The sequence below is a fragment of the Schistocerca nitens genome, chromosome 6, assembly GCF_023898315.1.
Source record: "Schistocerca nitens isolate TAMUIC-IGC-003100 chromosome 6, iqSchNite1.1, whole genome shotgun sequence".
In the NCBI taxonomy this organism is placed as follows: domain Eukaryota; kingdom Metazoa; phylum Arthropoda; class Insecta; order Orthoptera; family Acrididae; genus Schistocerca; species Schistocerca nitens.
Genome location: NC_064619.1, coordinates 713,708,834 through 713,735,711, shown reverse-complemented (window position 1 = coordinate 713,735,711; position 26,878 = coordinate 713,708,834).

The window sequence follows — 26,878 nt, the reverse complement described above, 5'->3', positions numbered from 1 at the left end:
TAAATCAAATACAGAAATAATCCTTAGAATGTTCTCTTTAATTACCAATATTCACTTTTCCATGTAACGACCAGCCAGTTGGGAACATTTCTGTCAACGATGAGTAAGTTTTCTGAAGCTGTCATGGAAGAAGTCGGCACTCTGTTTCCGCAACCACAGCCTCACAGTTCTCTCAACGTCTTCATCAGAAGCATAATGATGTCCCCGCAGATCGTCTTTCAGTATTGGGAACAGATGGAAGTCGGACGGTGCTAAATCTGGACTGTATGGAGGATGCCGTAGTATGGTGGTGAGATTCAGTTTCTGAACTTCTGCTGTGGTCGCACGTGAAGTGTGTGGTTTGTCATTGTCATGCTGCAGGAAAACACTTCCCTTTTCGACCTTTGTTAGCCATCGTTTCAGAGTTCGCAGCGTTGTGATATAACGCTCCGAATTTATTGTTGTTCGAAGATCAAGGAAATCAACATGGATAACACCATCTGAGTCCCAGAACACTGTGGCGATGATTTTTCCAGCTGAGGGCTGCGTCTTGAATTTCTTTTTCTGGGGCGAGTCTCTGTGTCTGACGTTTCGTCTCCGGGTCGTAATGGTGTACCCATGTTTCGTCTCCTGTCACAATTGAATGGAGAAAGACGTCACCTTCATTCTTGTAACGCGAGAGCAGTTCCTGGCAAATTTCAAGTCTGTGAACTTTCATTTCACGAGTCAGCATCTGGGGTTCCGATCGTGCACAGATCTTCCGATAGCCAAGCAAAGCAATAATGTGACCAACACATTCTTGTGAATGCCGATTGTGCTTGCAGTTTCTCTCTGAGTGATACGACGATCGTCCTGAATCAATCTGTCAACATTTTGCTTGTGGAACTCGGTGGTTGCTATCACAGGACGTCCAACTCTTTGCTTGTCACACAGGTCAGATGTTCCCACCTCAACATCTTCAAACTTAGTCACCCAACGACGCACAGTACTCACATCAAAAGTCGCCCAACGACGCACAGACTTTCCTGTTTTGAGGGATTTACCAATCTATTCGTTAGCATTTCGACATATAATGCGTGTTTACACTTTAATACAATACGATACTGTTTTTGACAGTGTTACCAATACAAATACATAATTAACCTTTATAACATAGGAATTCATTATTATAGAATACAAGTGTTATTTCTTAAAGACTTAGAGTTAAGCGATGCTTAATAATATGTGTTAACACTTAACAAAGCGTAATTCATGAAGCTGGTGTTAAACTCTTGCAGTAGGACAGTATTGCAAATGACGTCAGATGCATTAGCCAATAGCAGCGCGACTCTCTCGAACGGTCTACCTGATTTTTTTCTACTTGCCTTGAGCATATCTAGTGAAATATCAGCTATAGCTTCCCAGTCAACACCTGATCGTGAAAACCATTTAAGCTTTCCTTCAATATTTTCTAGGCAGTAAAGCCCGATGCCGACCTTTTACGCAACAGTTTATGCCTCTGTATTATTTCAGCATCACAAGTTGTCTCGTAACAGGACCACATGAACTCACACACTGAAACTGTTTGGCAGTGGGAGTGAGGAAGGGCAAAAAGACTAACCATACAAAGTGAATTTTAAAGTAATGTTCCAGTTTTATTTAAACGTTATTCAACTACATGATGCAAATTATATGCCTTTGTATTCCAAGTAAGAAGAACTGAGGCCGTCTCTTCTGGTAGTGAGTATATCAGGCCATCAACATTATTATCATAATGTGACATCTATTGGTCTTTAACATTTTGAACTTGAAAATTAGCTCCTTATTCTACCTGAAGCAGTTGCAATTCATTAATTTCGAGTGACTGGATTTTGTTATGGTACTATTGTTACAACAATAATAATTGCAGCCGGGACGTTGCAAGCTCTTGCCAAAGAACAGTAGGCCCTAGAACAATGGTTCCCCATAGTGCTATCAGATATTAACTAGTACCCCTCCTCCCTCTCCCTCCCCATACAGCCCCCACTATCAATCATCAACAGTAGCATCTAACTAATCTTCCTGTGAACACGTGCATTTCAAAACGACGAAAGATAAATGATGTTTAATGTTTGTAGCTGTTTCATTAAATCATGAATTAAGGAGTCACTTTTTTTATAGAACGATAAAGTAGTTTTCAGTGCATCACAATTGCTACATAGATCTCCATTGTTGTTGTTGTTGTTGTTGTTGTGGTCTTCAGTCCTGAGACTGGTTTGATGCAGCTCTCCATGCTACTCTATCCTGTGCAAGCTTCTTCATCTCCCAGTACCTACTGCAACCTACATCCTTCTGAATCTGCTTAGTGTATTTATCTCTTGGTCTCCCTCTACGATTTTTACCCTCCACGCTGCCCTCCAATGCTAAATTTGTGATCCCTTGATGCCTCAAAACATGTCCTACCAACCGATCCCTTCTTCTAGTCAAGTTGTGCCACAAACTTCTCTTCTCCCCAATCCTATTCAATACCTCCTCATTAGTTACGTGATCTACCCACCTTATCTTCAGCATTCTTCTGTAGCACCACATTTCGAAAGCTTCTATTCTCTTCTTGTCCAAACTATTTATTGTCCATGTTTCACTTCCATACATGGCTACATTACATACAAATACTTTCAGAAATGACTTCCTGACACTTAAATCTATACTTGATGTTAACAAATTTCTCTTCTTCAGAAATGCTTTCCTTGCCATTGCCAGTCTACATTTTATATCCTCTCTACTTCAACCATCATCAGTTATTTTGCTCCCCAAATAGCAAAACTCTTTTACTACTTTAAGTGTCTCATTTCCTAATCTAATTTCCTCAGCATCACCCGACTTAATTCGACTACATTCCATTATCCTCTTTTTGCTTATGTTGATGTTCATCTTATATCCTCCTTTCAAGACACTATCCATCCCATTCAACTGCTCTTCCAAGTCCTTTGCTGTCTCTGACAGAATTACAATGTCATTGGTGAACCTCAAAGTTTTTATTTCTTCTCCCTGGATTTTAATACCTACTCCGAATTTTTCTTTTGTTTCCTTTACTGCTTGCTCAATATACAGATTGAATAACATCGGGGAGAGGCTACAACCCTGTCTCACTCCTTTCCCAACCACTGCTTCACTTTCATGCCCCTCGACTCTTATAACTGCCATCTGGTTTCTGTACAAATTGTAAATAGCCTTTCGCTCCCTGTATTTTACCCCTGCCACCTTCAGAATTTGAAAGAGAGTATTCCAGCCAACATTGTCAAAAGCTTTCTCTAAGTCTACAAATGCTAGAAACGTAGGTTTGCCTTTTCTTAATCTTTCTTCCAAGATAAGTCGTAAGGTAAGTATTTGAGCTCCATATCGAAAAAGAAAGCTAATTATCTACATTGAGGGTAGACTCTTCTTGTAAAATATACTTTCTGTGCACTACGCCTCTTCCTAGCGACATTTGCTTCACACACACTCGGCATCCCCGTTTAAAATCAACCAAATTAAAATGTGTGCACTAAACTTGCTGCTTGAAAGTCAGTTGATACCTGGAATTGGCAGAAATTCGACAACTTCAGGTTGTGAGTGCTACCTGTCTGAAGTTAAATTTAATTTGTGGGAAGATCTTATGGGACCAAACTGCTGAGGTCATCGGTCCTTAAGCTTACACACTACTTAACCGAACTTAAACTAACTTACAATAAGGACAACGCCGGCTTCTGTGACCGAGCGGTTCTAGGCGCTTGAGTCTGGAACCGCTACGGTCGCAGGTTCGAATCCTGCCTCGGGTATGGATGTCTGTGATGTCAGGTTAGTTAGGTTTAAGTAGATCTAAGTTCTAGGGGACTGATGACCTCTGATGTTAAGTTCCATAGTGCTCAGAGACATTTGAACCATTTTTGAACTAAGGACAACACACACACGCATGCCCGAGGGAGAACTCGAACCTCCGACGGGTAAAGCCGCGCGAACCGTGACAAGACGCCCAAGACCTCGCTGTTACCCCACGCGGCTGTGTCTGAAGACTGCCTCTAATAATAATAATAATACAGTGTAGGCTCTACAGCGATAGAGTAGCCATTATGTAGCTACTGCCGTGTTCCACTCACAATTAGTTCGTTTACTGTTGCAGAGTGAGTAATGAAGCAATTTGTGGTCCCTTGCGGTAACTATTTACAACTCAGAAAAGGCATTTTTATGATATATTTAAGTATGTGCGATGTCTAAGTCTACATTTTACTGTTGTAGATGCGTAATAAAAGTACACTACTGGCCATTAAAATTGCTACACCAAGAACAAATGCCGATGATAAACGGGTATTCATTGGACAAATATATTATACTAGAACTGACATATGATTACATTTTCACGCAATTTGGGTGCATAGATCGTGAGAAATCAGTACCCAGAACAACCACCTCTGGCCGTAATAACGGCCTTGATACGCCTGGGTATCGAGTCAAACAGAGCTTGGATGGCGTGTACAGGGACAGCAGCCCATGCAGCTTCAACACTTTACCACAGTCCATCAAGAGTAGTGACTGGCGTATTGCGACGAGCCAGTTGCTCGGCCACCATTGACCAGATGTTTTCAATTGGTGAGAGATCTGGAGAATTTGCTGGCCAGGGCAGCAGTCGAACATTTTCTGTATCCAGAAAGGCCCGTACAGGACCTGCAACATGCAGTCGTGCATTATCCTGCTGAAATGTAGGGTTTCGCAGGGATCGTTCCACTGTTTAAATTGCCGTCAACGCGAACAAGAGGTGACCGAGACGTGTAACCAATGGCACCCCATAGCATCACGCCGGGTATACGCCAGTATGGCGATAACGAATACACTCTTCCAAATTGCGTTCACCGCGATGTCGCCAAACACGGATGCGACCATCAGGATGCTGTAAACAGAACCTGGATTCATCCGAAAAAATGACGTTTTGCCATTCGTGCACCATCGCAGGCGCTCCTGTCTGTGATGCAGCGTCAAGGGTAACCGCAGCCATGGTCTCCGAGCTGATAGTCCATGCTGCTGCAAACGTCGTCGAACTGTTCTTGCAGATGGTTGTTGTCTTGCAAACGTCCCCATCTGTTGACTCAGGGATCGAGACGTGGCTGCACGATCCGTTACAGCCATGCGGATAAGATGCCTGTCATCTCGACTGCTAGCACGGCTTTCCGTATTACCCTCCTGAACCCACCGATTCCATATTCTGCTAACAGTCATTGGATCTCGACCAACGCGAGCAGCAATGTCGCGATACGATAAACCGCAACCGCGATATGCTACAATCCGACCTTTATCAAAGTCGGAAACGTGATGGTACGCATTTCTGCTCCTTACACGAGGCATCATAGCAACGTTTCACCAGGCAACGCCGGTCAACTGCTGTTTGTGTATGACAAATCGGTTGGAAACTTTCCTCATGTCAGCACGTTGTAGGTGTCGCCACCGGCGCCAACCTTGTGTGAATGCTCTGAAAAGCTATTCATTTGCATATCACAGCATCTTCTTCCTGTCGGTTAAATTTCGCGTCTGTAGCACGTCATTTTCGTGGTGTAGCAATTTTAATGGCCAGTACTCTATGTATGTAGTAGATGGACTATGTGAGGAAAATTTTGAGTATAAATTCGATTCACAAACTGACATTGTGCCGGAAGTTGACGCTAGTATTTAAAAAATGTATTTTTGGTAATTTACCGTCTCACGAATTAACGACAACAGAAATGGCTTATAAAGATTATTTAGTTTCGTGACCGAAACTCACCTGAACACTTCTGTTTTTAGCCCTGAGGCCGCAATTACGCCCAGGTTAGGAACCACTAGCCTAGAATGTAAGGCAGGCTGGGCAAAGCACGGCTCGCAACACATTACCCTGCCACGAGCGCTTCCCCCTCTGACCCATCGTGCCCTGCCATCATGGTCCCACCACAGCCACTCCGGCCAACTGCAGGAGCGGCTGACGTGCAGCGTGGGTCGTGAGACCTACCCAGTCCCTTTACATGAACCTCATACAACACAGACTACAAAAACTTTGATTTTTACTTATTTGTCCCACATTCTTGTGCTTACATTAATAAGATATTTAAACATTTCGGTAAAATTTATTTAATCTGATGTTGACAAGTTTCGCAATATCGATTTCAGTTTTCAGTGTAGCAAAACGAAGTCATTGTTTCAACGACTCATTGGTCACTGCATTACAACGAGCAGACTTATTGTTCTTCATTAAAGAAAATGATTTTCACAAATCTCTGTTGATCCAAAGAAATATTTTATTTTATGAGCAAAACCTTAAAAAATTACTGCATCTCTTCCTGTTCTGGACAGCATGAACAGATCACTTTATTAACTGAAGACTCACTTGGAGGCCACTTCCAACACTTTTAAGACCAATTTTCATTGGATTGTTACAGTTATGATACCCAACTCCAGCTATTTAAAATCTTGCAAACGACTTCAACTCATTGGAGACTTCATCAGTAACGGGAGTCAATCTTGAAAATTTCTCTTCCGTGTACTCGTTTCAGTCCACAGCAAACTGGGAAATGACGCAGATTTTCCTTGTTTAGTTGCAATAGAAACAGCGCGAGTTTACACCAGAATCCATTACTATCCGAATTCATACCACAAATAGTACGTTCTTTTCCTTGAAAACGCAAATTCAGATTATTTAAATGATTAATAAAATCAGTTAGAAATGCTAGTTCTGGTAAAAAAAGAATGCTTCAGGTTATTTTCATATTCTATAGTATCCGATTTTACCTATTCATTAAAAAAAATCAAAAGTTCTTTTCTGAGTGCAAGAAAAAGGAGAAAGAAGAGAGCCAAGCATTTTCCTGCACTCAACCAACGAATATCGGAATGAAGGAGTACATGTCTGTATTCCACGCCAACTTCTTCCAAAAACTGTTTAAACTTTTGATGAGACAGTGATCGATTTCCACCTGGTATTATATTCGTAATTTTCGTCACGTCTTTCATTGCATGCACCATTCTGATACTTTTCGCAACACAGCGCTTCCTGATTTACAACGCAATGAAAAGTTAAAAGATTAAATACATTTTTTTCTTTACTGACCAACGAAGAGATTTTCGCTTCTGGCTATAGCTGATGCACCATTGGTGCAAATTGCAGAGCACTTTTTAAAACCACCAATTTTGTCAACCTACTTTTCAACAGCATTACAAATATCCAAACTTGTTGTTCTGATTGTCAGTAAAGGAAGTAACTCTTCACGTGCAGAAAAGTCGTCCATTACTTGACGAATAAAAATTAGTAGTTGACTAAGATCTGTTCGATCAGTACTCTCCTACAAACGCAAAGAATAATACCAACAGCTTGCAACTAAATTGTTTAATTTCTTTTTTATATTGTGTCCTGTATCAAGAACTCGACTTTTTACTTGTTACGTAACAAAGCAACTGCTTTAAAGTGCTCAGCACCAGCAGCATCGCAACCCAATGCTTTTGCCATTTATATTCCCATTCTTTTACAACCACACCATCGCTAAAGTATTTTTCGAGCTTTTGCATTTTAAACATACCACAAACGGGTCACTTACAACCATTTTCAAGACTTTATCATTCAAGCATCTCTTGTACCTCTTCCTTTTACTTATCTACTAAAGTACGTCGTTCGTCATGAGAATAACGTCCGTTTGTTGTCTCATGGAGTTACCAGAAATGTCGAAGAGCTACTACCTTTGATTTGACTTAATCATTTATTACATATTAAACACTGCGATTTTTTATCTGAATTGCGTACAAAGAAGTACTTAATCTCCCTCTCCTCATTACAGTATTCAGTATGCTTCCGTTTCGACATTCTTGAGAACTGTTACAGAAAAATAGCCACAGTAATAATCACAATCAGACCCAGAATAATAGCCGCAGTAAAATCAAAATGACAACCCGAATGACTGAGCAATATTATTGATATCTGTATTGTTGGTCCGCGAGATATGAGTACTATATGATAGGCTAATATTTTTCATTTGTAATTAATGGTTGGGTCTGGTGGTAAAGTGTATTTATTTGTAAAACCCAATACTACAATTTCGTTCATGTGGCGGTTATCAAGTAAAAATTATGTTCGTGATTACGACCTTCTTACGTATATTGTATTCTTTGAATTGCATTGGAAATATTTTGCTCGTATTCTGTTTAATTTTTGCTCCCACCTGTAATATTCGGGGCGGCCTGGGTGGCTGACCGATTTTAGGCGCTACAGTCTGGAACCGCGCGACCGCTACGGTCGCAGGTTCGAATCCTGCCTTGGGCGTGGATGTGTGTGATGTCCTTAGGTTAGTTAGGTTTAAGTAGTTCTAAGTTCTAGGGGACTGATGACCTCAGATGTTAAGTCCCATAGTGCTCAGAGCCATTTTTTTGTTGTTGTAATATTCGGTAGGGAAATGATTCCATATTTGAAACTTCCTGGCAGATTAAAACTGTGTGCCGGACCGAGACTCGAACTCGGGACCTTTGCCTTTCGCGGGCAAGTGCTCTACCAAATGAGCAACCCAAGCACGACTCACGCCCCGTCCTCACTGCTTTACTTCTGCCAGTACCTCGTCTCCTACCTTCCAAACTTTACAGAAGCTCTCCTGCGAACCTTGCAGAACTAGCACTCCTGAAAGAAAGGATATTGCGGAGACATGGCTTAGCCACAGCCTAGGGGATGTTTCCAGAATAAGATTTCCACTCTGCAGCGGAGTGTGCGCTGATATGAAACTTCCTGGCAGATTAAAACTGTGTGCACACTGAGCACTTGCCCTCGAAAGGCAAAGGTCCCGAGTTCGAGTCTCGGTCCGGCACACAGTTTTAATCTGCCAGCAAGTTTCATATCAGCGCACACTCCGCTGCAGAGTGGAAATCTCATTCTGATTCCACATTTATTTTTGTTTTATATGAAACAGAAGCTGGTACTCTGTGGATTCATGTCTATTTGTTACTGCTTACGAGTCTGCGTGTTAACTGCCAGATTTAAATGCGCTTTTAAGTGTATTGCTCGTATTCTATGTTAATTTCGATCCCATCCGTTTTTCGTTCTCTAACATTTAATGGAGGCCACCGAAATTTTCATTTACTTCTGCTAAAATGTCCTGTTTGTAGTACCTGTTAATAATGTGTGAAAACAGTTGAGTAACAATTGCCGCATTTTTAACATTTGCAAGCAAGAATCTTCTAGTCACCAAGACTACAAAGCATACTCATCTACATGTGGTATACCTACATCATTTGCCCCACCCAATATTACGCATGTGAACCCAATCACAATACGACCAATATATTTACAATGCAAGTCAAAGAGTGCCCTACAGACAAAAAGTCATAATCAGAAGCATAGTACGATGAAACCAACTTCTGTTAAGACGGACACACACTTGACTGCATGCTTGGAAGGCACACTTGCATTACAGTGCTCGTGCAACAATGCGCAGCTTCCTGGCACCTCCACACAGTTCGTTTAGCAGAAAACGTCGAGCTCAGACTACAAAGCACTGGCTTTGGCAGTGCTTGTGCTTGTGTTACGAAAAAATAAAAGCGAAAACTTGATATGTGGATTAAAGAGTGGTTAAAGAAACGAAAATTTATTTCTAAATTAGCTATCCGTGCGAGACACGCCATGGAAACTGTCTCACAGTGGTGTTGATTTCACTTCTCTCTTTCTGCGTGTAATAGAGTGTTCCTTGAGCTGACCTACTTTACAATACATCATTTTTACAGAATGTGATTGAACAGAATCAAATAAAAATTAAATCACATCAAACCACTGACAAATCCTTGCATAAACCTCCCTCTTATCGTTCCACATGCTCAAGCATACACCCTCTTGAATGCCTGCACAAGCACATATAATGGAAACTCGATCAAGCATCAGTCTGCTTGTACATTCCTATTGCTTATGTAAATTTTTCCTAGACATATTCAGATATCTTTGGGAAAGCACACTTGCGCAAGCACGCTTGTCAAGCATGCTGATACATGTGTGGCTGCCTTTAAATACGAAACGAAAACAAACATGGAAAACTAAAAATCAGTTAATAAGAAAGAGAGGCGACGGACTGGTAAACTTAACAGCGCTCCAAGTGGGCAGCAGCAAACCAAAGTCAAAGCTGAGTTCCATCCCCATGCGGCCTGTGGACAAACGAGAGCCTATGTTTTCAGTAATCAGTTAGGCTGCCCCACTCTACAGCTAATAAACAAGCACACAGTATGCTGCTGTTGGCCATCACGTGATGGTCCTGTGAATTACCTTTCATATGGGTATGTACTTTTAATATAGAGCATGTCATTTTGCACGCTTCTAGACAATATTCATATAACAGGCTACACAGTAATAATGTACAATAACTTGCACAGTATACTTAATGCAAAATGATTTAGACCAGAGTTAAAAATAAATTTTTGCCAATCTTATATTGTACATAAGTACTTTTAGCTCTAGTTTAGATCCTTAAACTAATTTGTAATTCTACTAATAGTTTCTCTTAATATGTACATAATGTTAATCATTCACATTATGAACTTTTTCTCACTGTCTGCTCATCTATTCAGAATTCCTTTTCTATTAAAAACATTTTTAGGACTGCAAGGAACACCTTCTCAGTTTCGAGGTATTGTAAGTCCCTTGGCAACGGCAATGTATTGCTGTACTTCAAACATAAGGGGAGAACTTTAAAAATAGTATTAAAACAATAAAAAATAGGTAAAAATAATAACACCCAAGGACAGACTTTAGAGGAAATAACTATGAAAGCAGACTCTTCATAAAGTGAAATTACCACTCACAACTTTAGCCTCATTACACAAGGAGTTACAAACTTAAATACATAAACAATGCAATTTAGTCTGGGAGGAGGTAATGGAAAAATTCAAAGAAGTACAAGGTAAAATAGAAATGTAAAAGAAGTTTCCACACAGGAATTTGAAGATGGAAGAAGTATCCACACAGGAATTTGAAGATATATGTCATCAAATCTCAGTAATAGAAAATAGAGAGAGAGTGAGAAAGAGATTTTGATGAGGGAATTGGTAGCCCAGATGTTTTAACTGGTTTGGAGGAATACTTACAAGAAGTATATAAGTAAATGAGAAACTTGAATTCACGAGCATTCTCACCAACTCTTTGAACAGTATTGTGATAAATCAGAAGAAATGTCTAAAATTCACACCAGATGGTTTGGTACATCCCTTTGTCTTTTTAAAGCTGTTTAAGGAAGTGTTAACCAAAGATTGGGCAGATACAACTTAAATTAAATAGATTCATAATCATTTGCAGCAGGAAGCTTTAATCTGCAGTTCCAGTTACAAGTTTAAAACATTGTGTCAATTTGAAACAGAGCTTAAAAGAGAATTTCTGTATCCTAGTGAGTTTACTAAAGTGTATGATGGTTGTAAATCTCAGTATCAGAAATACGCTGTAGAGAATAAGATAAAGAGGAAGTTAATATGAATTTCATCAAATGTACAGGAAGTAGACTTGATACTGAACATAGTCGTATGTGTATTGACTTTTACTTTGTAGTACTAGAAATAAAGCTGTAAATCAGCATTTAAATGAAGCTTTAAGCTGTAATGGGTTTGCGACTGAAGATTCTGGATCAAAAAGCAATGTAGTTCAACATAATAGAACTATGAGTGAACATACTCAACTATGTATTAATTTTAAGCTTTGTTGTAGCAAGAATGTGACTTTGAACAAACATATGGATTGAGAATTAACCTATGAACTCGTATTATGTAAGTTATCATATCATTTACTGTTTGTTAAGAGAATAAGGTTTGTTAATGGATGACTCCACACTGTATCAGGCATTCTACATTACATGGGTACACAATACCCAACAGTGAGCATTGTATTGTTTAATGTATTGATGGAAACCAAAGATTTAAGATATATTTACAGTCCAAACCACTGTGGTGGTTTTGTGACCCTCTATTCAGTGCATATAGAATCACTAGAGATGGAGTGTACTCACGTAATCCATGTTTGAACGGAGAACACGGATGTTTATTTTGTTAGTTGGTTATTGGGATTTGAATGTTTTTGTTGTTGTATTCAATTACCCTAGTCAAATTTAGGCTTAAATTGTTTTTCAGTTACCGAGAAGAATTGAATTCACAAAGTGTAGGTATTTTTGTAACGAAAGTATGATTATGATGTATTAATTTGTTCACATCTGTGGTAGCAGAAAAGTTGGAATTAAACATAACCGCTGGTTAAGCAATAAGATGTGTGCTTAAAACTGAATAAAATATTTCATAGCCACTGAGGCGTTACTGTGGAGTACATGGGATGGTCAATATGTTAGACTTACATTTTAAAAATATATAATAACTGTTGATGGTGGATATTAATGAGGCACTTTTCACGTGAGAGTGTAGCATTACTGCACAGTAGACAGGACATTCACTGTAATGCAGGAGGCTATCAAATGAATAATAGCTGCTAGAAAGAAATACAGTGGGGTGTAAGGTACACTAACATTAGATATACGATACAGATACAATAAAGAAATTAAAAACTCTTAGGAGAATGTGCCAACTTTGCAGACTAGGTGGACTGATGGTTCAAATGGCTCTGAGCACTATGGGACTCAACTGCTGAGGTCATTAGTCCCCTAGAACTTAGAACTAGTTAAACCTAACTAACCTAAGGACATCACAAACATCCATGCCCGAGGCAGGATTTGAACCTGCGACCGTAGCGGTCTTGCGGTTCCAGACTGCAGCGCCTTTAACCGCACGGCCACTTCGGCCGGCAGGTGGACTGATGACCGCCAAGTTCTGAGTTAACCTGTTTCATTATTTCTTCATATTTAGCTTTCCACAGGGCCAAGGCAACTAGAAACAATTAGATAGGCTACTGTGTGTGGTTCTGCTCCTATTGACTAACACGGTTGACATAATCTAAAATACTGTTGTGCCATCAGAGTTTAACACCAACACAATGAATTGTATGTTGTTCAATGCTGAAGCACATTATTAGGCATCTTAAATCTAGAAGTACAAGAAATAAACACTTGTAATAATAAAAACCATTTTCAAAGACTTAATATTAAAAGCTAGAACATCTTACTGATTCATAAGCTCGCTGTAGCTCAGGAAGATGACAGCGAAACCCATTTAAGGTTTTTCTTCGCTGCAAGCTTCTTTTGTTTTCTGTTTTAGCTTTTGTGTTGAGATGCCTTACTCTAATGTGGGTTCCTCTCCTTAGGTAGAGAAAAATCACTTCGAGATGCATTCGAAAGTTTGAGGCTATTGTAGAAATAAACAGGTCTAAGGTTTCCATCCAGTCTGTTTTGGCCATTGAAAATAGCAAACAGAGGGCCGAAGTTTTAAATTCCACGTTTAAGAACTCGTTCACACAGTAGAATCACACAAACCTACCGTCTTTTGACCATCACACAGTGTCCCATATGGATGACACAGCAATAAGCAGCCCTGGCGTAGAGAAACAATTGAAAGAGCTGAAAACAAATAAATCACCAGGTCCGGATGGAATCTCAGTTCGGTTTTACAAATGGTACTCTACGTCACTGGCCACTTACTTAGCTCGCATTTATCACGAATCTCTCGAACAATGCAAAGTGCCAAGTGTATGGAAAAAGGTGCAGGTGACTATGGTATATAAGGAGGGCAAAAGAAAGAACCCACAAAATTACAGACCAATATCCTTAACATCGGTTTTCTGCAGAATTCTAGAGCGTAATCTCAGTTCAAATACAATAAATTTCCTAGATACCGAAAAGTTCATGTCCACGAATCAGCATGGCTTTAGAAAGCATCGCTTGTGCAAAACACAGCTTGCTCTTTTCTCACACGATATACTGCGAACTACGGGTGTAGGGGAATAGGCAGGTTCCATGTTTCTAGATTTCCGAAAAGCATTCAACCCAGTGCCCCACTGCAGAAAGCATGTGCATACAGAATAGGCTGCCAGACATGTGACTGGCTCGAAGACTCTTAAGTAATAGGACCTAGTATGTTGTCCTCCACGGCGACAGGGGTAGCATCAGGGAAGTGCGATAGGGCTGTTGCTATTTTCTATATACATAAATGGTCTGGCCGACAGGATGGGCAGCAATGTGCGGTTCGTCGCTGATGATGCTGTGGTGTACGGGAAGGTGTCGAAGATAAGTGGCTGCAGGTTGAGACAAAATGACCTAGACAAAATTTCTAGTTGCCATGATGAATGGCAGCAGGCTCTTAATGTAGAAAAATGTAAGTTAATGCAGATGAGTAGGAAAAATAAACCCGTAATGTTCAGATACAGTATTAGCAGTATCCTGCTGACACAGTTACGTCATTTAAATGATCTGGGCGTAATGTTGCGAAGCGATATGAAATGGGATGAGCATGTGAGGATTGTGGTAGGGAAGGCGAATGGTCAACTTCGGTTAATTGGGAGAATTTTAGGAAAGTGTGATTCCTCTGTAAAGGAGACCACATGGAGGAGGCTAGTGTGAGTACTTTTCGAATGTTTGGGATTTGCACCAGGTCAGATCGAAAGAAGACATTGAAGCTATTCAGAGGCGAGCTGCTGGATTTGTTACTGGCGGGTTCGACCAGCATGCAAGTGTTATGGATATGCTTTGGAAGCTTAAATGGGAATCCCTGAAGGGAAGAAGACATTCATTTTGAAGAACATTTCTGAGAAAGTTCAGGGAATCGGCGTTTGAAGCTCACTGCAGAACGATTCTACTGCCGCCAACGTACATTTCGCGTAGGGACCGTGAAGATAATGTATGAGATATTTGGGCTCATACGGAGGCACAATGGTTTTTCCCTCACTCTATCAGCGAGTGGTTCAAAATGGATCTGAGCACTATGGGACTTAACTTCTGAAGTCATCAGTCCCCTAGAACTTAGAACTACTTAAACCTAACTAACCTAATGACATCACACACATCCATGCCCAAGGCAGGATTCGAACCTGCGACCGTATCGGTCGCGCGGTTCCAAACTGTAGCGCCTAGAACCGCTCAGCCACCCCGACGGCATCGGCGAGTGGAACAGGAAAGAAAACGACTAGTTGCAGTAATAGGTACCCACCGCCACGATCCATATGATGACTTGCAGAGTATGTATGTAGATATAGATGTAACTTTCGCATCACTCCGTCACAGTTAGCTATATCTTGCCCATGGAAACTGCAAAATATCACCTCAAACTCCTCTATTCTATTGAACCAGTCAGTTGAAAGAGAACTGAACCCACCTCTGGTGATTACGGAGATACAGTCCAGAAGAAATTTCTCTGAGACTGGACCCAAGGAACTGTCAATGTTTCATTTGAATGCTATGTAATACTGAAATTTCAGTGTATCCTGGGATTTGCAGTCATCATTGGTTGCTGATTCATCGTTAGGAAACTGCAACAAGTCTAGTTCTTCTTCATTAGCATTAGTGCAATCCAAATCAGTTATCATGTTTCCAGTTATGTTAATACACAAGTCGCTTATGGTGAACTTAAGGAGTCCTCCTCAGTTTCTTTTGTTGGAGAAACATGCGATGGTACCTCACTAGTACTCTCTATAGAGGATGTGTTGGCCGACAAGGAGATCTCTTCTATATTTCCAATCAATATTAGGAGCTGCATTCTATTTTTCAGTTTTAAAGGCGCTGTGTTGTTTAAAATAGGTCTAGACCACGATTCTTAGCAAAACGTTTTCCAAATAGTCATGGTTTGGTCGGGAAGTCAAGATGAACGGACGTAACATAATCTTTACATCACTCTAAAGTCCAAATAGGGATACTGAAATTACGAAACCCTTCTGGGATTGCAGCACTCATTATTTTTTGCTAGAGGACACGTTAGAATGAATCTTGAGGAAGCGCTTTAGTTTGTTGTCCTATCTTGGTAAATTAAGGTCATAGCCAGTTCGAGAAAAAAATGAAATCATGGTTGAGCCTACTGCACAATGGCAAAACAGCTTCTATAGATTGTTTACAAGTGCTAAATGAGCTCCAGGTTAAATAAATACCCACCAACGAGTTGAACTAAATATATCAAGAAGGAATGAAAAATAGTGAAACAATGTAATGTCTTTTTTCCAGTAATAGAATGGTAAATACTTATACAAAAATTGAAAGTCAAATTATGAGACTCACTTTTAATAGACCAAACGATTATTAAATAGGAACTTGACTGACGATGCATGATAACTCACATTTTGTTTAGTAGAGAAATTTAATTTAGTCTCACGAGAGAATTATTTTAGCAGTGTTAACAATTTATTAGAAGTACAACATTATAATAAAACAGTAATTACGAGGGTGAGTCCAATGAAAACCTTAAATTTGTAATAACAAATCTAAATTTCGCGCTGTAATCCTGTAAGTTGGTAAGCATGCTACAAACAGCGTGCAGAATGGCCTGTAGGTGACAGCATAGTGCACATGTACATATACCGTCGCAGTATCAGTATAAAGATGGCTGCCGCACTTGCGACTTGCTCCAGGGAAGAACAGCGTTCTGTTATTCTGTTTTTGCGTAGTGAAGGTGTGAAACCTATTGAAATTCTTTGACTAATGAAGTTTCAGTACGGTGATGCATGTTTGTCACAGCAGCAAGTCTACGAATGGAGTAGGAAGTTCACAAATGGTGTGACTTCAGTGGAAGATGCTCCTCGTTCAGGTCAGGCACAACGAGTTGTGACTCCACAGAACAATGCAGCAGTTGAAGCCATAGTGAAGGAAAACCGCCGAGTGACACTGAATGACATTGCATCATGTTTACAGATTAGTCATGGGTCAGCACACCATATTGTGCATGATATGCTCCAGTTTCACAAAGTATCTGCAAGATGGGTGCCACGGCAGCGGACTCCTGAAATGAGAGAACAACATGTTGATGCTTGTGAAGAACTTCTTTGGCGCTTTGAACGAGAAGGTGGCGGCTTCCTTGCAAGAATCGTTACTGGGGACCAAACCTGGGTTCACTTCCACCAACCTGAAACGAAGAGAGCGAGCAAGGAATGACGCCATTCGTCATCACCAAAACCAAAGAAGTTTCGAACAGAACCATCAGCAGGGAAGGTTATGCTGACTCTCTTTTGGGACGAAAAAGGCGTCATTTTGGAGCATTACATGCCTAGAGGGACCACTGTCGCCAGTGCATCACACACAGATCTCCTGAAAAAATCATCTGTGACCTGCAATCAAATCAAAGTGATGTGGATTGCTGTCAGATGTCCTTCTGCAACATGACAATGCAAGGCCCTACACTGCCCATACAACAGTTGCAACAATCACAGACCTGCATTTTGAGTGTCTTCCTCATCCACCATACCCACCAGACCTTCGCCCAAGTGATTTCCGTATGGTTGCACCACTCAAAGACGCAATGGGAGGAAAGAAGTTCTGTTCTGATGAAGAGGTACTCCACGTGGTGCATGAATGGTTGCACGGACTACCAAAAGAATTTTTTTCTAAAGGAATTTATGCAATTTGTAAGTGCTGGAGGACTTGCATTGAGCGTGGGGGAGATTATGTTGAAAAGTGATACAGCTTTGTACCACTTCTGCACAAAAACAAATATTTAAGGTTTTCATTTGACTCACTCTCGTAGTTATATAAGTTGTGTTTCACGACATCTATCATCTAAGTGGGGGAATCAGTAGTGTAACATGAGATTCTCCAGGATAATATATTCCACTATTATCCTCTTAGGTTGAAGAAACATACTTGTGAAGGCGTCACAGCCAGGTGGTATTTTGAGTGTCATAGAGAAAGAACTACTGAGCTATGATGTCAGTGCCCAGGAAAACAATTGAAGTGTTTTTAAGTATGAAATTTATCGTGATTCGATGTATTTTTTGAGGTGCTGTCATAAGATTCACTCCAGATTTATTTCCCTGACTAATGTGAGATCTATTCACCCAACTGTGTAATAGTTTTATTTGAGCGACGAAGTACAGAAGAGTTCTTCCAATCACAGTTACGTCATTTCGTAGTAAGTTGATGTAGCTGCGAGCTCTTTTACAGCCAATGATCCTCTGCAAAGAAATCCACTCTGCATAGTTAGTGGAACTGCGTAGCAAGTTCACAGCTTCAACAAACCACAATAAGGTGACCAAAGATTAAAGTAATGTGAAAGTTGAGCACGAGCAGCATAGGTAGCATTCGAGTGACAGATTGGCATGAAGTGAAAATTCAGTTATAGCTCACTATCAGAAACCTGTCTTTTTCCACTTCAATATATAAACAAAATCAGATATTTTAACAAATACATATTTCACCATAGAATCAGAAATCTTTTGTCATAAAAATTTTGTGAAACAAAAAACAAAAACTTTTTTCGCATGATGAGTAAAACATTTATCAATAACCTACTCCGGTAACAGATTTGCATGCTCTAATTTACATACTCGTTTTCACAGGCATGAAATCAGACTAGCTGGCTTCTAGCTGCAAACAGCCAGAGCGTGTGAAGTGATCAGTAGTGACAGCAAGGCCTACTTTACCATATAGTGGAAACAGTGGTTTGTGGAACAGGGCTTACAGTTACCTAACAGCCTACATGACAAATATTTATGAATATCGCAACAGACACGAGCATCATATATGTGAACTTCAAACGTGTGTGAGAAGATATGCTCTATAGGCCGCCTGTGTGTAGCATAAGTGCCAACTTTTGAATATCTTAGAGTATGATGATCATGCTACACTTTAAAACTCATAATTACCCCTATGTGATTATGGTAAATGTAAATGTTCAAAAGCTACTTAAAATACATTATCAGTCACCTAAATAGGGAGATACTGGAATGTGCTCCTCCTGACAGTTGTTTTGCTGATGAAATTATTGATTAGAGGTTCCAGGTTCAGTGCCCTTGCGAAATCGGCATGGATGTCCAATAATGCTATGTGATTTAACTGGCCTTTGTTCATGGTGGCTCTGGTGTAAGTTCTCAGCCTTCAAAGTGCAGAGTGTTAAATCCGACCTTGTCGTCGAATATGTGGTGTCTAGGAAGTCTGCTTTCAACATTCAAATCGTTTTAATGAGTTTTATTACGAAATATTCTTGTCTTCTACTGAAGACAAAACAGCATCTACAGAATTATGAGCAAGTCGGAAATTCAATGAAACGTTTTGAAGTACTGCATTAAGTTTTTCTATTCTCTGGAATACAAAACTTAGCATCTTGATTTGAAACAGAGCTTCATATTTTTGCAGACATTTTAGAAATCCTTCAGATTTTGCGCCAACGTCATTTCTTTCATCTCACAAATCATTAAAACAAATTGGAAAAGAACTTCATAATTATTAGCTATGTACAACAGAGAGACAACATGCATGTTGGGCAGAATGGTCCTTAGCCTTGACCTGCTTCAGTGTTTAAGATTTCCAAAATTTCCTAGCCTCTTGGGTCTACGTCTACGTCTACATTTATACTCCGCAAGCCACCAAACGGTGTGTGGCGGAGGGCACTTTACGTGCCACTGTCATTACCTCCCTTTTCTGTTCCAGTCGCGTATGGCTTGGGGGAAGAACGACTGTCTGAAAGCCTCCGTGCGCGCTCGAATCTCTCTAATTTTACATTCGTGATCTCCTCGGGAGGTATAAGTAGGGGTAATCAATATATTCGATACCTCATCCAGAAACGCACCCTCTCGAAACCTGGCGAGCAAGCTACACCGCGATGCAGAGCGCCTCTCTTGCAGAGTCTGCCACTTGAGTTTGCTAAACATCTCCGTAACGCTATCACGGTTACCAAATATCCCTGTGACGAAATGCGTCGCTCTTCTTTGGATCTTCTCTATCTCCTCCGTCAACCCGATCTGGTACGGATCCCACACTGTTGAGCAATACTCAAGTATTGGTCGAACGAGTGTTTTGTAAGCCACCTCTTTTGTTGATGGACTACATTTTCTAAGGACTCTCCCAATGAATCTCAACCTGGTACCCGCCTTACCAACAATTAATTTTATATGATCATTCCACTTCAAATCGTTCCGCACGCATACTCCCAGATATTTTACAGAAGTAACTGCTACCAGTGTCTGTTCCTCTATCATATAATCATACAATAAAGGATCCTTCTTTCTATGTATTCGCAATACATTACATTTGTCTATGTTAAGGGTCAGTTGCCACTCCCTGCACCGAGTGCCTATCCGCTGCAGATCCTCCTGCATTTCGCTACAATTCTCTAATGCTGCAACTTCTCTGTATACTACAGCATCATCCGCGAAAAGCCGCATGGAACTTCCGACACTATCTACTATGTCATTTATATATATTGTGAAAAGCAATGGTCCCATAACACTCCCCTGTGGCACGCCAGAGGTTACTTTAACGTCTGTAGACGTCAATGCCGAATAAATGAAATCAAATCTTTGAGGACTGACAGAATATCCCTTAATATTGAAATGTCATTAAATGAGTCTTGAACAACTAAATTTAGGGAATGAGCCAAGCAGTGACTGTCAATAGCAATGGGTTCAGTTTCTTTTATCTGTGAATGTAATCCTTGCAGACAACTGCTAACGTTTGTTGCACTGCCCATGACAATTGCTCACAGAAATACCATGTATATATATCCTTCACAGACTTACACAGGGTATCCGAATTATTTAGTGAGAGCTCATAGAAACCACAAAACAACTCATGAACAGCAAAATTTTGGTCAACACTGCGAAAACAAACAGATATTTGCTCTCTACCTGCTATGCGGATGTCTCGTCCAACATTAATGCATATAAATCATTTTCTTTTACTTGTTGAATCAAAATTCTCTGAAGACACATGCTTATCAGTGTTATAATTTCAATAATTGTGTCATGAGACATCCACCTGTAACTTGTCTCATTAAGCTGTGATTTCAGTTTAGGTACATCCTTGGAATGTAATTTCAGAGGTCTGACGGAACTAAAAGACTTATCAGCATCACCACAGAAGGTCAGTCCTAGGTAAACCAATAACAATATTGAAATAAAAATTTTCCTTAAACAAGCAGTAGCAGTGGGTATTTATTTTGCTTTAGAATGACTAACAAATAACAGAATATTCACTCCTTTTTTCCCAGGATTATTTGTACTAATTGAACACAGATACAATTTACTTTTTTCATGATATTTGAATCGTTGTAGAACTGACCCAATCTTAAAGCCACACATAACGAATGCATTATAAGAATCCTTGTTCACAGTAGCAGTGTTTGGAGGTAATCTCTTGTTTTCACACATACATTTACACAATAAACAATAAATTTTGCCACCTTTTTCGTCCCACTGAATCCACATATATGTTTTTACTCAATGTGTCTGAAAAGTGCTGCTTCTGCAATAGAAAGGCCAATAGTAAGAATAACAGAGAGAAATTGAGTTTCTGGAAGTGGCTAAGAAGAAAGGAAAACAAGGAGCTGACAGCATGCCTATCTCTAGACAAGAAAGACTTAAAGAAGAACATACTCTCAAATTCAGAAAAAGTCGAAAGTGCAATAAATACAAGGTGTGACAGCATGCAACAGCTAGTAAAGACAGATGATGGAAATACACATATCATAGTACCTACAGATGGCAGCAGGACTTACAAAAGGATAATTACAATGATGGACATGACATGAACAAATAGCGTTTATCGCCGTACCCACGGCCTTAAATGTGTAAAAATGCAATCAGATTGGCTACTTTAGAGGATATCCATATGTCAACCATAACAATAAGACACCTTGTCAGGCATAGTCATCCAGAAGGATGTACCATAAATTTTCCTGTCAAGGAGAAACTTTATCATATTCAGCTCAATGTGAACAGCTTGCCCACAAATACGAAAGAACTACAGTCTCTACTTGAGGTCGTCTTTAAGAAGAGACAGATGACACATGATACTGAGCATCTGTACAGGATGACAAGTGACCGAATTATATAAGGTTACAGGTTAGACTGGCCCCATAGCTATGTGCTCATTAGGTTCCCATAGCATACACTTACAATCAAATTATATCCCAACAACTATAAAACAAAGACAAGTGACTAAAATTGACCAGATAAATGTGACGTGCAGTGTTATGGGGATGCAAGAACTCAGGAGAGCGTTAGAGGAGTTGGATCTACACATAATATGTATAGAGCAGTCATATTCCAGGAACGGGACATTACCCCACATGCCAGTCACAGTACAGATCATAACATCAGGTCCACATCCAATGGCCATGATTGTTGTGCCAGATAAAGACATAAACGTTGCGAACGTACATCAACTCTGTGACAAGCACACAGTGACAGTAGGAATTATGACTGCCTTAGGAAATTTCATGTGAAATCACTCAGTGGCCGCTACCCTTATGTCACAGATTTTTCTGAAAATTTGATGTAAGGATGTACATAATGAGTTAGGGTTAAAATATTTTTTCTGGAATTTTTTGACCAAAATTGTGATTAGGAGACCATTTTGAACTGTGGGCCCCATCTACCAACTGGCGTTGAGAAACGAAGTACCTTGTAAGTTTGTAACCACTATAACTTTTTTATTTGTGAATCAATTTTATTCAATTTGGTGTCACTGGAAAGTAACGTAATAAAGTTGTAACATAAAAATTATTAAAGTGCTGTGTCAGAGCAACAGATGTTTGAAAATTTGTAATTAATGTAATTTCTCACCAATTTTGTTTTGCAAATTTCAGGAATTTTTTTTTCAGCAGAATCACAAGTTTCACCATCAGCATTTTTGTTTCAAATAATTCCTACTACTATACTTTTCAACATAAAATCAGAGGGGTATTTGTCCTCTGTTGTTAGATCTTATACTTTTTCAATAATGCTCTAATAATTAAATGTATCAAATAGCTAATCAATAATATATGAAACAACAATGTTAAATTCAGTCTAGTAGCAACATTCACATGCAACACAGGCTGTGTGTGTTAGGTTTTTGTGTGTCTGTGCACTTTATATATCTGAAAGACTTTTTTGTCTTGATTTTGTGACTCTTACATAAGCAGCCATTCTGTCTGGTTCCATAATGTGAATATTAGAGATCACTTAATAAAGTGGTCATTAAGTCTTTCTCATTTCCCCATTACAGATTCTTCATAGTACATTCTTGACTAATTAGACAACAAGAAAAAGTTTCAAACCATCCAGTTCTTTTCTGCAACATGCACAGTTGACTAAAAATCACAATGGAAAACAAATGCTCTTTAGGTTTTGTGTCAGCAGTTGTGTGTCAGAAGAAACGTCGTAGCAGTGAAGAGCTTGATTTAATATGTCAAGCCTGAATCAAGCTGATATTGAATTATTGAAGCTAAGAAGCACCTGTTAAAATATTGAAAGTGTTTGTTCTTCTCACAAAATTCTCTATTTTGGAACATTTGAAGACAGACAAATAATTTTCTGTGACCCTCTTAAGAAGCATGGTAAAAAGACTGCTAAGAAATCTTTAAAACCTATTTCTCTAACCATGGCAAGGAAATATAAAACTCTAAAGCTAAGCGATGAGACTTGAATCGAATGTATTCTGGACATCTGTCTTGTGCTCTCTCGATAACCTTAAAGGGTGAAATTTCAAGTAATTCACAACTTGCATTAAGTTTTTGAAAAGCTGTAGATGGATCTGGTGTATATTCTTGATCTTTTTACTGTGAAGGTGATATAAGTCACATTTCTGCAGTAAAAAAGACTATCTGTCCCTTCAGAAAATAGCAAAAGAGTGTATAAGACAAAAAGACTAATTTTACATAATCTGAAAGATGTATACTTAACTTTCAGAGAAAAATTGGTTTTACAAAATTTTGTGAACTTAGGCCAAAAGAATGTGTTACTAAACAGTCATGGAATGCGTTACATAGGTGTATGCACATATCACCAAACTGTTAATGCATGCTGCACATGCGAAAGAACTGTACACTGAACTTCTACAGAAACTTGTGTGCAATCTGGAAAACGAGGAGTGCATGCTGCATCGCTGTTCTTGGTTTCCTCACGAATATGAACTGCGCAATTTTTTAATGGAGCTGGAGTCCTTACAAGATTGTGAAAATGTTGTATTCAAACAATGGATGCAAACTGATCGACCTACACAGGAGACATTAATGAAGACGACCAATGAATTTGTTGAGTATCTCATGCAAAAACTTCAAAACTTAACACAATATCATTATGTATCAAAATCTCAGAGTCACTACTTCAAATCAAGCAAAGAAATCGACACTGATACTACATGCATCATCATAGTGGATTTTGCAGAGAACTATACCTGTTTGCTTCAGGATGCTGCACAAGGATGTCATTGGTAGAACATTCAAGTCACCCTTCATCCTTTTGTGGTGTACTTTAAAACAGATCATTGTATTAAGTCAATGTCATTGTGTTGTATAAGTTTACAGCATTATACAAACACATTCTATATTTTCCAGAAAACTGCTCTCACTTATGTATTGGAACAAGTACCACACATCCAGCATGTTGCATACTTCATTGATAGCAGTTCTGCATAATATAAAAAGTTTAAGAACTTTTTTAATTTGTGCCATCACAAGCAAGAGCATGGAGTAACAGCAGAATGGAATTTTGTTTGCCACTAGTCATGGCAAAAATGCATGTGATGGAGTTGGCGGTACTATGGTAAACATTTAGCAACAGAAGCAAGTTTACAGTGTCCATATGACAGTCATATTTTAAGTCCAAATGATCTGTTTACATTCGCCAAAACTCATGTTTCAGGAATATAAACCTTTTATGTTACAACAGAGGAGATAACAAAGTTCACAAACATGTTACAAAAACGATATGAGACTGGTTCTACTATTCCTGGGACAAGAGTGAATCATTTTTTGAAACCACTGAATGAAAACAAGTTGCTGATGAAGCGTGTTTCATCAGCAACTAAAAGTTCCTCTTGGAATTCAAAACACTGCCTCTAATACAATTAAAGAAGAAACATTTGTCCATTTGTCACAGCTATCTACAATAACTAGTGGTGGCTTGGAAAAATTCTAGAGAGAAGTGAAAAACACAGGGATGCAAAAGTCAAGTTCATGAGTCCAAGTTGCCTTTCCTCAAGTTATTCATGGCCACTTCACACTGATTTTTGCTGGATACCTTATGAAGACATTTTAATGGCAATGTCTGCGCCTAGTGCAAGCACAAGTACTGGTCATTTATGTAGTTTTGAATCAGGCATAATATTCTCCATTGAAAACTTGTTTGAAAGAATGAATCCTTTTGAGAATTTCATGAATGTGTTTTATGAGAACTGACAATCATTTGTGACTACTAGGTAAGAGTCACAAAATGAAATGTGTATATTATTATTTATGTTCTTCCTGTTTTAAATGATTTTTTTATGTTGAAATGTATGACAATAGGAATTCTTTGAGACAAAATTTAAAATGGTGAAACTTGGGATTTTGGTGAAAAAATTCATTAAATTTGTAAAAAAAAATGTGAAAGATGACTTTAATTACAGATTTGAACATATGCACAGTTGCACAGTTGCAGCATTTTTATAGTTCAGTGATATAGTTGGTCCTTCTATCTTTCTATTGACACCAAATTGAATAAAATTTATTTATAAATAAGGGAGTTATAGTAGTTAAAAACTTTCAGCCTACCTTTCGTACTGACGCCAGATGGAGAAAATGCTAGATATTTCAAAATGGCCCCCTGACTACAGTTTTGATCTAAAAAATCTGAAAAAATTATTTTATCACTTTCTATTTATATACTTTCTTACACCAAATTTTCACAAATATCTGTCACATGATGTCAACGAGATTTCTTTATTTTCGGTGATTTTAAATTAAATAAGCCATAACTAATCAATATTTTCAGTACAATCAGAAGATACTACCACACATAGAGAACATAAACAACAGCAGCAATTCTGGGTCGACACAATACGCAAATTTTCGTAACAGATGCAAAAACTTTGTCATAGCAGAGTAACGGACGAAAGAGGACTCTACCTTCACGACACTATACAAGAATTTAACCTTCATGTCATGAATAGGCCAACAAGATTTCTTAATTTTGGGTGATTTTAAATGAAATGAGCCATAACTAAACAATATTTTGAGTACAATCAGGAGATGCAACCACATATAGAGAACAGCAGCAATACTGGGTTGACACAATACGCAAATTTTCGTAATGTATACAAAAATTGTGTCATAGCAGAGTAACGGACGAAAGAGGACTCTGCCTTCATGACACTATACAAGAATTTAACTTTCATGTCATGAATAGGCCACTCAACCCACCTACTTTCCAAAATCGAGCAGGTTCTGCAAGAAATGTCGATATCACCCTCATAAACTCGAATATCAGCGACCACATTGCCAACTGCACGGTTTGTGATGGACTTACAAGAAGTGGCCATAATCTCATTTACTTTACAATTACAAACGCAGATAATGACTTAGATACTAACATCGAGCCCGAGCGAGTATACAACCTATGCAGAGCGATTGGAAACGTTTAAAGGTAGAATCAAAGATACAGCTGCTGCAAGAAAGCGGACTTAATATTGACGCCAAAGCGGACGAATTGGTGTGAGCATTGCAGACGGTGCAAGACAAGGCTATCCCACCAGTTGTTAGGAAGTCAAAAGGGTTTAAAATTCCCTGGGTCCCACGCTACAGTCTGTAAGATGTAGAGCAAGGCAGACGAGGAGATACTACCAAAGATGTTTAGGGTAAACAAACGACAAAGAAGGCTGGTTCTTATTGAACAGTCAGACAAAAGCTACTACATGAAACACGAGTGGAGAAGTGGGAGGCGTACATTAAGGACCTAATGGTGACAGATTTTTGAAGTTTTCCATACAAACTTGCAACAAACAAAGTTCGATCACCCACAGTATTATCAACTCTGAGAAGCTGCGAAGATATGGTGATGACAGACTGGGAAACATCAGTGCAATACCTGCTCAACACTTTATTGCTGGATGATACAACGATGGAAGAC